The sequence below is a fragment of the Cryptomeria japonica genome, chromosome 3 (assembly GCF_030272615.1).
Source record: "Cryptomeria japonica chromosome 3, Sugi_1.0, whole genome shotgun sequence".
Classification (NCBI taxonomy): domain Eukaryota; kingdom Viridiplantae; phylum Streptophyta; class Pinopsida; order Cupressales; family Cupressaceae; genus Cryptomeria; species Cryptomeria japonica.
The window spans coordinates 68,204,467-68,218,143 of record NC_081407.1 but is presented as its reverse complement, the minus strand read 5'-3'; positions in this window follow the sequence as shown (position 1 = coordinate 68,218,143).

Sequence of the window (13,677 nt, the reverse complement as noted above, 5' to 3'; positions counted from 1 at the left end):
AAGAAATCCCCAAAAAATGGTGATTTTGGCACTTTATAGTTAGTGCGTATACAATGGGCCACTTGCAAAAAAAGGCAAATTGGACTTCTGATTTCAATTTACAACTTCTCAAAATGAGATCTAAGAGACTTCAACAAATACTGCTAGTGATCTAAACTGAGATCCAAGCAAAATGCAAGTACCAAATATGTCAAAAATGGTCAAATACTGAAAGTACATTTTCTACTTAAAATCACTGCAAACAGATGATAGATTATGAAAGTAGATGAAAAAATATGCACTTTAAATAAAAGGCACTTGAAAAGGAGTCCATATGAGCCCAAATGAAGCCTCCAAAGTTGTAAAAATTGGGATTTCATGATTTTCAAAAAACCTGTGTCCAAAAATCAGAAAACTCCTGCACCACTGTACAGATCACAAAATTCTACCCCAAAACAAAAAAAATTTCTTGAAAAAACGAGTCCGGATGAGTGAGATATCGCTATTTGAAAAATGCCTGCAAAATTATAATTTCTGGAAAATTTCCGCCGCAGCGTCAAACTTCAAATGCCTCTAGATTTGGCCTCCAAAGTCCCATTTGGATGAAACAAAAGTCAAAACTAACTTTCTTGGTCCTCCTCAATCCAATGGTAACCTCAGATTTGACCCATCAAGCTTCAATAATAACCTGCAATAGAAAACTCCAAAATGCACAACCCTAAATAACATCAAATTTCTCTCAATTAGCAAACCAATGACACTCTAATGGCTCTGATACCATGTGAGATTTTGCCAAGATCAAGAGGCAATGGAAAGCACAAATAAGAGAGACAAAATATATGATAGAAATAAACTGTATTCTATCAAGATGAAAATACTGATCAACTAGATCATCAATCATTCAATTACATACAATGAATATGAGCCTGCTTATATAGGCAAGGCTATATGGATATGTGAGCACACAAACATGACACGTGGCTCAATAAGAAACAAGGGTAGGTAGGAAATAGGTGTGGGTAGGTAGGAGAAACAATATAATATTCCACATGAGGTGGATCACCCACTGAATGTGGAGTGTAACAACAAGATCACACCATAAAAGGTGGAAATTCTCTTACACACACTATCCCAATGTGGCACAAACACCCAAGTGTCTCATACCCAAACTACTATGAAATTTATTTCCTAGGTAAAATTAAGTAAGGTGTAATAATATCCATAATGAATAATTATTTACACCAACAGGTTTATTTTGAGGTGTTGTATCTTGTGTAGGTTGTTTTTTATGACAAAGTTATTGGTCATTCTTAAGTTTTGCTTTCAGGTCCAGGTATTTCTTATTTGTCTCATTTAAGTTAGTGAGGCATAATTCCTCACTTTATTTATTGTGAATATTGGAAAAGTGTCATCTTTAGAGGAACCAAGTGATTTTGAGTTTATCTCTCTTTTGAACATGTATTTGAGTCTTGGAGGGAAATTTTAGTTCTCTTGTCATTTACTTAAGTTCTAACTTGTGGTCTAATGGAGTTCGAGTTCTTTTCAATCAAAGGAACCCTATTTATCCCACTCATCCTTCAATAGCCACCAAGAATCAAGAATTTCAGTCAAACAACAGATGATTGATGAGGAAATAATAAGCTTTAAGAACAAACATCCTATGAGGACATCACTTGATGAAGGGTAGCAATAGTTAACAATCGAAAAACACCCACATTTTCAGAAAGATATCAAAAGATTCACAAATAAAGGTAGGGTTTCAAGTTCAACCCACATACCTCAGTGCTTTAATGTATTCCTTGGATATTCAAGTTTAGTGTGTAAATGGTTTGTTGTTGTGGAGAGGCCATGTTTCCTTTCAAAAGTTCTATGTTTCATTCATGAGAAGCTCATATTATCCATGATCTCTTTCGTTTGATCTTCATATAAAATTTTCCTCACTACTCTTTTCAAAATCTTGAAATGAATAACTTATTCATTTAGTAAAAGTTGAACAAGGAATTGTGGAGTATACTATTTTCAAAGTAGTAAGGTAATGACATATAGAAACTCATAACATCCTTCCATATGACAATGCTCCAAGAAATGTAGTCCTTCAAATACTAGGTCAACCTTTACAAAAGAATATATTCAAACCTAAAGAGGGTTTTCAACAATAGAGATATGAAAGCTACAACAGTCCCTTAGATCATGTCTCAATCCATGCTAAGGTTGCAGTCCTGGAAGAGCAGAGAAAAGAAAGATTAATGGGAGCTAGTCATTGATTAGGGCAGCCATCAAAATCTCACATAGAAGAAATGAATGAGGTCAAGTGACAACATTAAGAGCATTTTTTAGTGATAAGAAGATAGAGCCTCCATAGACCATACAAATTAAGACATATTTGATATGTTTAAGGGTTTGAAGTATGACAAAGAAGTGAAAAGTACAGTCACAATGAGATTTAAAATCCTTGAGGTATAGTGATATTAAGTCTCCAAATCATCTCAGAGAGCAACATCTATTAACAAGGCCAACTTGTAGTAACAACCACTCATAGCCAATCAAGGTAAGAAGGCACACCGTCCAAACCAGTTAGCCCACAAAGAAAAGATGGAGAGAGCAACATATAGCCTTAAAGACAGTAAATATGAAAGAGTGCATGTCATTAAAGACTCAATCCAATTTCCATTCAGGATTATTTATGAAAAGATGGTCTATATGTCACAGAGCACATAGTCATAGGTTTGTCATTGAATAAGTGTGCACATAACAATGAACAAAATCATAGTGATCTTCATCACCAAAAAAAGCATAATGAATTCACAGAGCAAAATTTTAAAAACCATTACAACAATATTCATCAAGAGCAACAATTTGGAGTAGTCATATTGTGAATATTTTTTAAAGCAGCCATAATTAAGAATGAGAAAAGTGCCCAAACCCTAGGTATGAAATTATGAGACAGTGCAACAAGATAAATTCAATCCAGCTCATGAGTGGTGTTAGGATATGATAGGATAGTCAATAATGCAGTTAGGAACAAGAGAAGTGATAAGGTTCACTATTAAAAGCAGAATCAGATCCACTCACTGTCAAAGCTATCACAGTAAAAACCATTCAAAACAGATCAACATAGTACAATCCCATCATGAAGAATAGTATAGTCATGATGTTCTTTGAAGAGAGCTTGTGAGAAGTCTCAACACCCAAAGCACTAGGATCATCCCTTGTAGAACAATTAATGGTATATAAGGTTATTCTCAAGCCTAAATCATAGTTGCAGTCATTGAGCAATAAAATGAGTAGTCCTTGTGACCATCACCATTCATAGTCAAGACTCATGTTGGTAGTCTTATCATGATGAGAATGCAGACAAACACCCACAAGGAAAGGTTACAAGAGAGATATAGTGGATGGGTCGCATATAGTCAAGAGGGTAGTCACAGTGATGAAATAGAGCTAGAGCAACTTGAAGAAGCTTCATGAACAAAGAAAGTTTTGTTGTTTCAGTCCAGGTCTTTCTTGCCAAATCAAAAAATAATGCAATCATAATACCCTTATTTCACTATCAGAGTTGAGGTAGGGAAAGAATGGAAATAAGGACAGTTTCAATAGTGAATTAGTCACAGTCCTAGAAAAAATATCAGGTGTTGACAGTAACTGTCAAAATAGCAAACAAAATGATCATAGTGGCAATTTTATCTCCATTATGAATGCAACAGTCCATGTAGAAGATAGTCAAAAGACTGTTAGTGCAGAGAACTAGTTCAAAATAAGTGCAAGGACAATCATACCCTTTTTTTAGAGCTCTTAATAAAGACATAGGGTTTTGTTGCCTCTATCCAAGACACAGTTACAAGTAGCAATGAGCCAAGTCATGAGTACAAAGAAAGTCTTACTTAATGACAACCCTACTCATATCATCAAAAGAAGCCAATAAGGATAGAAGACACAAAGACAACCATTGCAAACATAAGGACCTATTCAAAAGCTTAATAGTTGCAGTCCTAACAATCCACTACCTTGGTGACTTCCTTGAAGAGAAGTTATAACCCAATAAACTATCATTTCCATAGTGAAGTCACTTATAAACATGAGTTTACAATACCTTTGGTAGATTTGCAGACCAATGGTAATAGTCTTAACAAAATATTGAATTATTTGTAGTCAACATGTATAGCTTCAATTTTTTGTCCCATATGCACTATCCTTTAGTGCCCTTATCCTCTTATACTTCTCAAGATATAATACATCTAATGAATTTTATAGAGTGCCAAGGGAGGAAGCTACTGAGAAATTGCAGAGGAGATGTCATTTTCATTGAATATGCATGATGTCACAAAATATTTATTGGTTTGACTTTGTTGCAATTGATCTATTGTGTTTTCTTTCTCACTTCTATTATTTGTACTCATTTCTCACTTTTGGGAGTCTTAAATCACAATATGCCATTATTTTTCTTATATTTGTATTTTTTTTTGCTTTAGTTTCAAGTACAACCTTATGAGAATGAAGACACTATTTTGATTATATGTTATTGAATATTGATACATTCTAAGGTCAAGTCATCTTAAACCCCATACAACCTTGCACCCTTCTAAAGACTTTTTTGTGTTGATATTCACATTCTAAAATAAATTAACACTAGCAATTACAACTTGGTGTGCAATGGGTACATTTAAGAGGTGTTGAACATCAATTAGGATAATTTTTGGTCTCTTGTTTTACATATATTTATGTACAAATGATAGCTTCAAATTATCTATGCATGCACTTATAGGGATCTAAACAAAAAGTAAATGAAACCTTTGAATTGAGAAGATAATTGAGATCTATTACCAACAAGCTCATGTTATTTTTACAATAGGTAGGTATAGAGAGAAATATGGAGAGAAATACAAAGATAAAGAGGAGGACATGAAGAGCTAAAGAAAGAGAGGAGAGATGGATATATAGATATGCAAGAGATAAAAATTAGAGAGGGGGAGAGAGAGGGGGAGAGATATAGAAAGATAAAGATAAATACAGGAAGGGACATATATAGAGGTAGAGAGAATGAGAGATATAGGGGTATAGAGAGATAAGGAGATAATGAAATAGACATGAAGGGACAAAGGGAAAAAATAAATTCAGGGATAGAGATAAAGAAGCAAGAGATATAGAAATAGAGGTATAGGAAAATGGAGATGGAGAGTGAGGGAGAGAGATGAATGGATAGGGGGAGAGAGAGAGAGGGAGACATGTCCAGAGAGAGGGGAGAGGAGTACAAAGGTAAGGAGAGAAGAAGAGGAAGAGAAATAGATTGAGAGATGGAGAAAGGTAAAAGGAAATATAAGGATATAAAGAGATAGGTAGATAGAGTGGGTGACATAGAGAGAAATAGATAGAGAAATATAGAGGGAGAGGGAGAGGGGGATATAGAGTGAGATATAGATGGTGAGATAGAGTAATAGAGAGATAAAAATATAAGGAGATATAGAGAGGAGAGACAAAAAAAAATAGATAGAGAGACAAATAAACAAAGAGAAGTAGAGATGGAGAGAGAAATAGGGAAATATAGAGAGAGAGTGATGATGAGATGAGATTGTTGGCATTTTGAGTTTATTGGCTTTTGCATAGAGATTGCATTAATGATATGTTGTCATTGATGTCAATTGAATCGGTAAATGGTATTCATGTTATTGCTGATCTTGTTGTTTTTGATATTGGCTTGTAACTGGTAAAGAAGAGAGTTTGTGAGTTGAACCGGTGAACCGGTGCAAAGGGTTAAACCTTTCTATGTAATGTAACTAGTAAACCCTAAAACCCTATCAGTCATTAAACCCTAACTGATCAAGTTTGTTGGTTTATTATCTGATGAGCAGCAATGATGGAGACACGTGTGATCATTGTATGAGGATAAATTCAAATTGGCTTGGCACATTTTCTTATTGTCCAGGAAAGGAGAAAAGCAGATTGCATTTAATGCACAATGTGTGATGAGTTACAAAGTCCAAGGGAGTGGTGATCATGTAGCGGTTGGAATTGTCTTGAAGAATGTGAAGAGATTGTTATGTGTGAGATTTTGCCAAGATCAAGAGCTCAATGAAATGTACAAAATAGAGACACAATATAGGACAAGAAAAAATTATATTCTCATCAATAGAAAATGATCAATAATCAATTATATATAATGTACATGAGCTTGCTTATATAGGCAAGGCTAGGGATATGTGAGCACACAAACATGACATGTGGCTCAATAAGAAACAAGGGTAGGTAGGAAATAGGTGTGGGTAGGTAGGAGAAATAATATAATAGTCCACATGAGGTGGATCACCCACTGAATGTGGAGTGTAACAACAAGATCAACACCATAAAAGGTGGAATTTCTCCTACACACACTATCCCAATGTGGCACAAACACCCAAGTGTCTCATACCCAAACTACTATGAAATGCATTTCCTAAGTAAACTTAAGTAAAGTGTAATAATATCCAAGATGAATAATTATTTACACCAACACCCCCCCTTAAGTGCAACTTAGGGGAATGCACTTAAGTCTAAAATGCAACTAAGCAATGCAAGATGGGTCCCGGCTATGAGGCCATGTTAGGTACCCATGTACAAATGCAAATGCATGCAAACCAATGCAATGAAACCTCTCACAAAGTGGGGAAAGAGAGAAAAACCCAATGGGAAAAAAACCTCCCCCAAAAGAGAGATGAAAAACATACAAGAGAACTCTCATAGAAGAATGTGAAGAACAAAACCCCATGTGAGGAAAAAATCCCCCCCATATGAGAGAAGAAGAGAAGCTAGGAAGCCCCCCCTCAATGTGGAATCTACACCAATGATAGAAGCTCAATGTATGAAGAAACTGCTCCACGAATTTCGAACAACATTTCTCCCCTTAGGAAGAAACAAAACCAAAGGTGTATCCATGAAGTCTCCCCAATCATGAAGGGAAGATGTATGAAGAAAACACATGATGAAAGGAATCTCTGAAAAATGTTCAAGTGTCCCCATGTCGATGCTAAAAGATACCCCCTCCAAAGGTGGTAAACTGTGCCACACTGCTGAAAAAGGCACTCCAAGATCTAGTGGAGATGGATGTAGAACATGTCCCAAACACTCACATGTCTCCTCAAAACATAAAGAGACCTCCTCCAACTGCTATACATAAGTATCCACAATCATGTCAACCTCGAAAGAATGATCATGTAGAGAATGAACAAGAGGGTCAGAGTGTGCCCTCACAACAATCAAAGAAGGATCACCTTCATCAAAGAGAAGATGAATGTCATCAATGATGTATCCCAAATTTGTAATGTAGGATTCCATAAATAAACCTGCAATGTCTATCAAGTAATCATCCCATGAATCTGAAGCTGGAAGACAATGAATATCCTGCTGCACTGAATCACATGAAGGCAAAACTGTCGCACTATCCGCATCATCAGGTGCAATAGGTGATGTGATATCAATATGAGGAGATGAAATACAAGGCTCAAAAATGGGGTCACATGTGAGAATCCCCATGTTCAAGTGCCCAAAGTTCTCCTCAAAATCTGAACCATCACAAGAAGTGTGATCAACATGTGTAGAATCATCAAATGTGAAATCATCATCATCAACAAAATCTGAAAAGGAGTATAACCGAGATGCATGATCAACCACCCCAGTCGCAATGATAGCTCTAGTCTCCAAGTCTCTAATGAAAACTGAGTCAGGTGTGAACTCCATAACTCTCTTAGTTGTGCCATGTGTGATTTGATAGATAGAAAGGAGATTGTTTGTCAAGTGGGGTACACACAACACATCATTGAAGGAGTTATCCCCAATGTCAATAGATCCTTTCCCAATCACATCCATGTATGTATGATTGCCCATCAAAATCTGTGGCATGGTGCAAGGCTCAAATGTAGAGAACATAGACTGCGAAGAGGCCATATGATGAGAAGCCCCTGAATCTAGAAGCCATCTCTCTGAATTATGACTAATAGTAGCACATAGAGCTTTTCCTTTTCTTGTCCCAAAAGAGTGAGTCTTCCCACTTGTAGAAGCCATGAATGCTTGCCCTTTTCCTTTTGAATGTGAGGAAGTGGAAGTTGATGAATCATCCTTCTTGTAGACTTTAGGCAAATCAATGTTATGCTTTTTGATGATATGTGTGAGCTCATCAATCTTCTTAGAATGGCAACGATGCTCCTCATGACCAATCTTTTTACAATAAGCACAAGTAGGTCTCTCCCTCTTTGGTGAATTATCTCTCTTGGAAGAGGATGAATCTCCTTGTTGTGGAGAAGATGGTGCTTTTTCTTTAGGCTTTGATTGCCATTTCTTCTTGTTTGAGTTGTCCTTTCCTTGATTTCCTTTGTTCCCTTGATTTGCCACTAATGCTTGAGACTTAGAAGCCTTAAGAATGCCCATGCTTATCAACTTAGTTTGTTCCATCATCAACATTTCATTGAAAGCATCAAATGTAGGCATTTTGTAGCTTGAACCCATTGTCATCCTATGGGTTTGGAAACTAGAAACAAATGCTGCATATTCTTGTGGAAGCTGCCTATCAAGTTGAATATCAATTGAGTATCCTTCTTATCAATGCCACAATCTTTGAGTTGTGCCCTCAACTCATTTGCCTTAGTGACATAATCTTGTATAGTATCAAAGTTCTTGGGATCTAACATGGTGAGATCACTATCAATTTGATATCCCCTAATCTCATCAACTTGACCATACAAGTCTTGAAACTTTTGCCAAGCATCCTTGATTAGAGTACACTTCTCAATATGAAAAATGAGATCCTTTGATACATACTTTCTTAAGGTACCAATTGCCATGATATTTTTAGTGAGCCAATCCAAGTGACCAACTGGATCAACCTTAGGATCAATGGGAGCAACAATAGTTCCATCAATGTAATGAGTTAGTCCTTTTTCCATAAGTTTACTCCATGCATCAATTTTCCAAGTAGCATAATTATGAGGAGTTAAGAGAGGAAACTTAGAAGAACCCATAGCAGCAAAAAGGAAGGAACATAAGAGTACAAAAGCACAAGAGACACCCCCCCAAATTCACTCAATCAAAGTACCCCCCAAAATGATGATTTTTGGCACTTTATATGTAGTGCGTGTACAATAGGCCACTTGCAAAACAAGGAAAAGTGGACTTCTGATTTCAATTTACAACTTCTCAAAATGAGATCTAAGAGACTTCAATCAATAGTGCAATGAATCTAACTAAGATTCAAGCAAATATACAAGTATCAAGAGAGCCAAAAATGGCCAAAATCTGAAAGTACAATTTCTACTTACAATGGCATCAATCTGATAGCATCATGTGAAAGCAGACAAAAAAATACGCACTTTAAAAAAAAATGAAACCTGAAAAGTAGGTCGTATGACCCCAAACGAAGCCTCTGAAGTTGCAAAAATTGGGATTACTCAGGTACAGTCACCAAAAACTACATTTTCTGAAAAATTAGTGCATCAAAATCAAAAAATTTCTTCACCACTACAGAGAGCACAAAATTCTAGCCCATTTCAAAAAAAATTGGACCCAAAAAGGAGCAAAAATGAGCAAGTTATGGCCATTTGAAGTTGAACTGCAAAATCAAAAATGCAAATGAGAGGGGCCTGCAAATTTTTTGAAAAATGCTGATGTGGCACTGACGTCAGCAAGTCACTATGTTAAATTTGATGGCCGTATGATCGTCACAAAAACTTCACCTCTCAGCTGACTGGGCGTCCGTACTGTACGGACTGATGACGTGACAGATGATTGTGTAGGCCGTACCGTACGGATTTGCTGACTGGGCTGCTCTGCGTGACAGATGACATGGCGGATGACTCGGCTGCCGTACGGAGCTGACGTGTACAGGTTGTACGGTTTAGCTGACTGTGTGAGCCACGTGGTGTCTGCGTGGCGGTCGGAGGTGTTTTGGCAGTCGCCGGAGGTCTCTGCCGGCGGCGGTCGGCGTTGCCGAAGGTGGAGGTAGCGGGCGCCGAAGAGTGGCGCGGTCGACGGGAGATGCACGCGGCGGTGGCAGAGTCACAGGTGACGGTGGAACGGGACGTGGCGGCGGTGGTCGAGGCAACCAAGCGGGCCGACGACGTACTGTGCGGTTGACGGGTACAACGTGGGTACGAGTGACACTGTCAGGTGCTGTAGACCTGCGGGTACAAGGGTCATGGGGGGGGGTCTGCGGACCCCCCAAAAAAGCACTTTTTTAATTTTTTTTTTTTTTGATTTTTCAATTTTTCAAAATTTTTTTTTGATGATTTTTTTAAAAAATTTTTTTGACGAAATTTTTTTTCGAATTTTATTTTCAGAAAATATAATTTTTTTTCGAAATTCATACAATATTAGCAAAATTGGTGAAAAAATTTTCCTCACCAAAATAGGCCGACTTTATAACCAAAATTCATGGAAACGGCCTTCTGGACACAATGGCGGGGTCGGATCTGGTCTAGGATGCCTCCAAAAGATGCTGCTCCTCAGATCTGCCTCTTGACGTCGCAATAATGCCTCTTCAAGATGAATCAATGAAGCCCCAATGGCTCTGATACCATGTGAGATTTTGCCAAGATCAAGAGCTCAATGAAATGTACAAAATAGAGACACAATATAGGACAAGAATAAACTGTATTCTCATCAATAGAAAATGATCAATAATCAATTATATACAATGTAGATGAGCTTGCTTATATAGGCAAGGCTAGGAATATGTGAGCACACAAACATGACATGTGGCTCAATAAGAAACAAGGGTAGGTAGGAAATAGGTGTGGTTAGGTAGGAGAAATAATATAATAGTCCACATGAGGTGGATCACCCACTGAATGTGGAGTGTAACAACAAGATCAACACCATAAAAGGTGGAATTTCTCCTACACACACTATCCCAATGTGGCACAAACACCCAAGTGTCTCATACTCAAACTACTATGAAATGCATTTCCTAAGTAAACTTAAGTAAAGTCTAATAATATCCAAGATGAATAATTTCTAACGGTCAATATTGAACCAATTTGTTTATAATCTCAATGATGAGAATTAGGTTTTTGTTGTGTTACTGACCTAATTGATTTGTATTTAAGGTTGATGAAGTTGTTTGTAAAGGTTGTTGGCAAGGTTGATATAAAACATGTTAGAGTGTGTGGTTGCCCAGCTAGTGAATGGATCTGCACTTTGAGTGAAGGCAGATTGAAGCTTAGAAGGATTTGATCAAGCAAAGATAGTGCTACTCAGACAGATCAAGAAAACCTGTTGTTTTCTAACAATTACAGCAGAAGTAAAATCCCTTAACTGGGTAAGCTCTAACAAGCTTGGTTACTCATTAAATACTCTAACAAGGTGGTCCATTAGCTTGGATTCTTAAATCCTCCAGCAAGGTTACTCCTAATAGGGTATTGTGCTTCTAACAAGGCATATTTGTAAATCCCTTAGCCGGGTGATTCCTAACTGGAATTAGTTCTTAACAAGACTTATTGTAAAGCTCTAATAGGCTTTGGCTCCTAACAGGGTGAAATTCAAAAGAGTTCAGATAGCTATCCTTGTGAGTCCCCATCTCACCATGGTTTTTACCTATTTGGGTTTTTCACGTATAAACATTTGTGTCAAGTGGTGAATGCTTTTGTGGTTGTGATCTTATTTGTTGATTTGATTAACTTCTGATAAGGCATGTTAAGTATAAGCATTGAGAGATGAATATGCTGAGTTATGATTAAGCATTGTTGTTGTTTACAAGATTGAAGGTGTTTACTGTTAAAGTTGTCATAACAGTTAAACTGGTTAATGTCAAGTATTCCTATGAATATTGATCTTGACTGAGATATGTTTACTTTGTTTGACTGAGTTTGAGTTTGGGAACTTTGTATCAGTTTTTCAATATACTGATTCACCCCCCCTCTAAGTATTCTACTGGATACTTATTCTTTCATCATACCATCAGTGATATTAACTCTTTTTATTCCTATAATTGATAAGTTTTTGCCATATTTTAATTTGTATAACGGGGTAGTGTTTGAGTCATATGATGTATTAGAGTTTGACTATGTGCATTCTAGATGATAACCAAACCCATTAAATCCTATTTTTTTTGACCAATTATTCCTGTTGCCATGCAAATTATTCTTGTTGCCATGCAAATTATTCTTGTTTCCATGTGGATTATCATAGGTGATATCATGTGTGAATGTATAAGTGTTATGATTAATTAAAATAGATATGTGTGTGTGTGTGTGTGTGTGTGTGTTTGTGCTTGTATGTTCTATCTTTTTAATTGCATGAATAAATGAGATGCTGCAAAAGTGGTTAGTGTGTCACGTCATAAAGGCAGTTGGATATATTCAAGGAGCAGTGAAATATTCAAAACAACAAAGAGAATAATGGGCGTAAGAAGCGACAATGGAATAGCAAGGCGCACGAGACTCATTTATGTTTGTCTTCATTAAACATCAATCTTGTGTGTAGGGGAAAAAGCGAGACTAGGTTAACATGTCCTAATCCTACCTTTTGACACACATTGCGGAATACGAAAGAGCCTAGAGGTATCACACAATTGGCTACTTATTTTTGTGAAAGAGAGAGCCACGTGCTACCTATTAGGGTTTCTATTCCTTTGTTGTAATTGAAAGATAAAATGATGCAAGTTCAATTCCTAACCTCCAAGTGCAAGTATGAATTAATAACAAAATTGCAGAATTGAAGTTAAACAATGGAAAGCTACAAACACAAGGACAAGACAAGAATGCAGATGCATACCTGGAGTTAAAATCTGAGTGAAAATGTTCAGGACAGGGGCGCGGGCGCCACTGTCCTGATTTTGTTCCTGAAGCTGCACCTGAAACTGCTATTTTGCAACTTGGAAAACTGTCGAAAATGTTGTCTGACAGAGGGACTAGGGCACCCAGCGCCCCTGTCCCAAGGACCAGGGCGCCTAACGCCCCTGTCCTGGCAGGACCAGGGTGCCCCACGCCCCTGTCCTGGTCTTTTGCTCTGAAACTTGGTGTATGGTTCAGTCTCCGTCTGCTTCTTTCAGATCTGCAACTTACGGCGTCGTCTGAATCCCGAAATCTGCACTTATATCTAAAAAGGTGTTTTGGGCGGCTATATAGGGTTTTGCCTTAGTCAAACCCCCGCTTTGGTGATTTCCACCTCCACGAATAGCCAAGTTGTATTGTAAAAGTAGTGTGTGTGCAGACCTTGTGTGTGTGCAAGATCCTAAAATGCAAGTAAGCAAACTAGAGCAACCTAGAAAGTAAACCCTAATTACTTGTAAATGATAATGTAAATGCTCCAAATCAAGATGTAAAGAGATCTAAAGCATGAATACAAGTGATATAATGAGACTTATGCAAAGACATGAAAACAACATGAAATCATACCCAACCCCAAGGGAGGGGTACAAGCCAATCTTCAGTCGGTGATCCCTTATTGCTCTTCAATGCCTTCAAAGCCCTAAATGGATGAATGAAATTGATAGATTCTTGATAGATGGATGTTGAATGTTGTTGAAGTCTTCAAAGATCTACTCTTTCGCTGCATAGAAGGTCCTTGAAACCAAAATTCTGGATCCTTTCCAATGAAGAAAGAGAGCTCTTATATATGAAACCCTAGGTCTTAATTTCAACTTTTGGCCGACCTAGAGATTGAATCTCCCACCAATTTCTTGGGGTTAAGCTTTATTTTATGATTGGATCACGCTCCTAAAATTTTGGGAAAAATGTC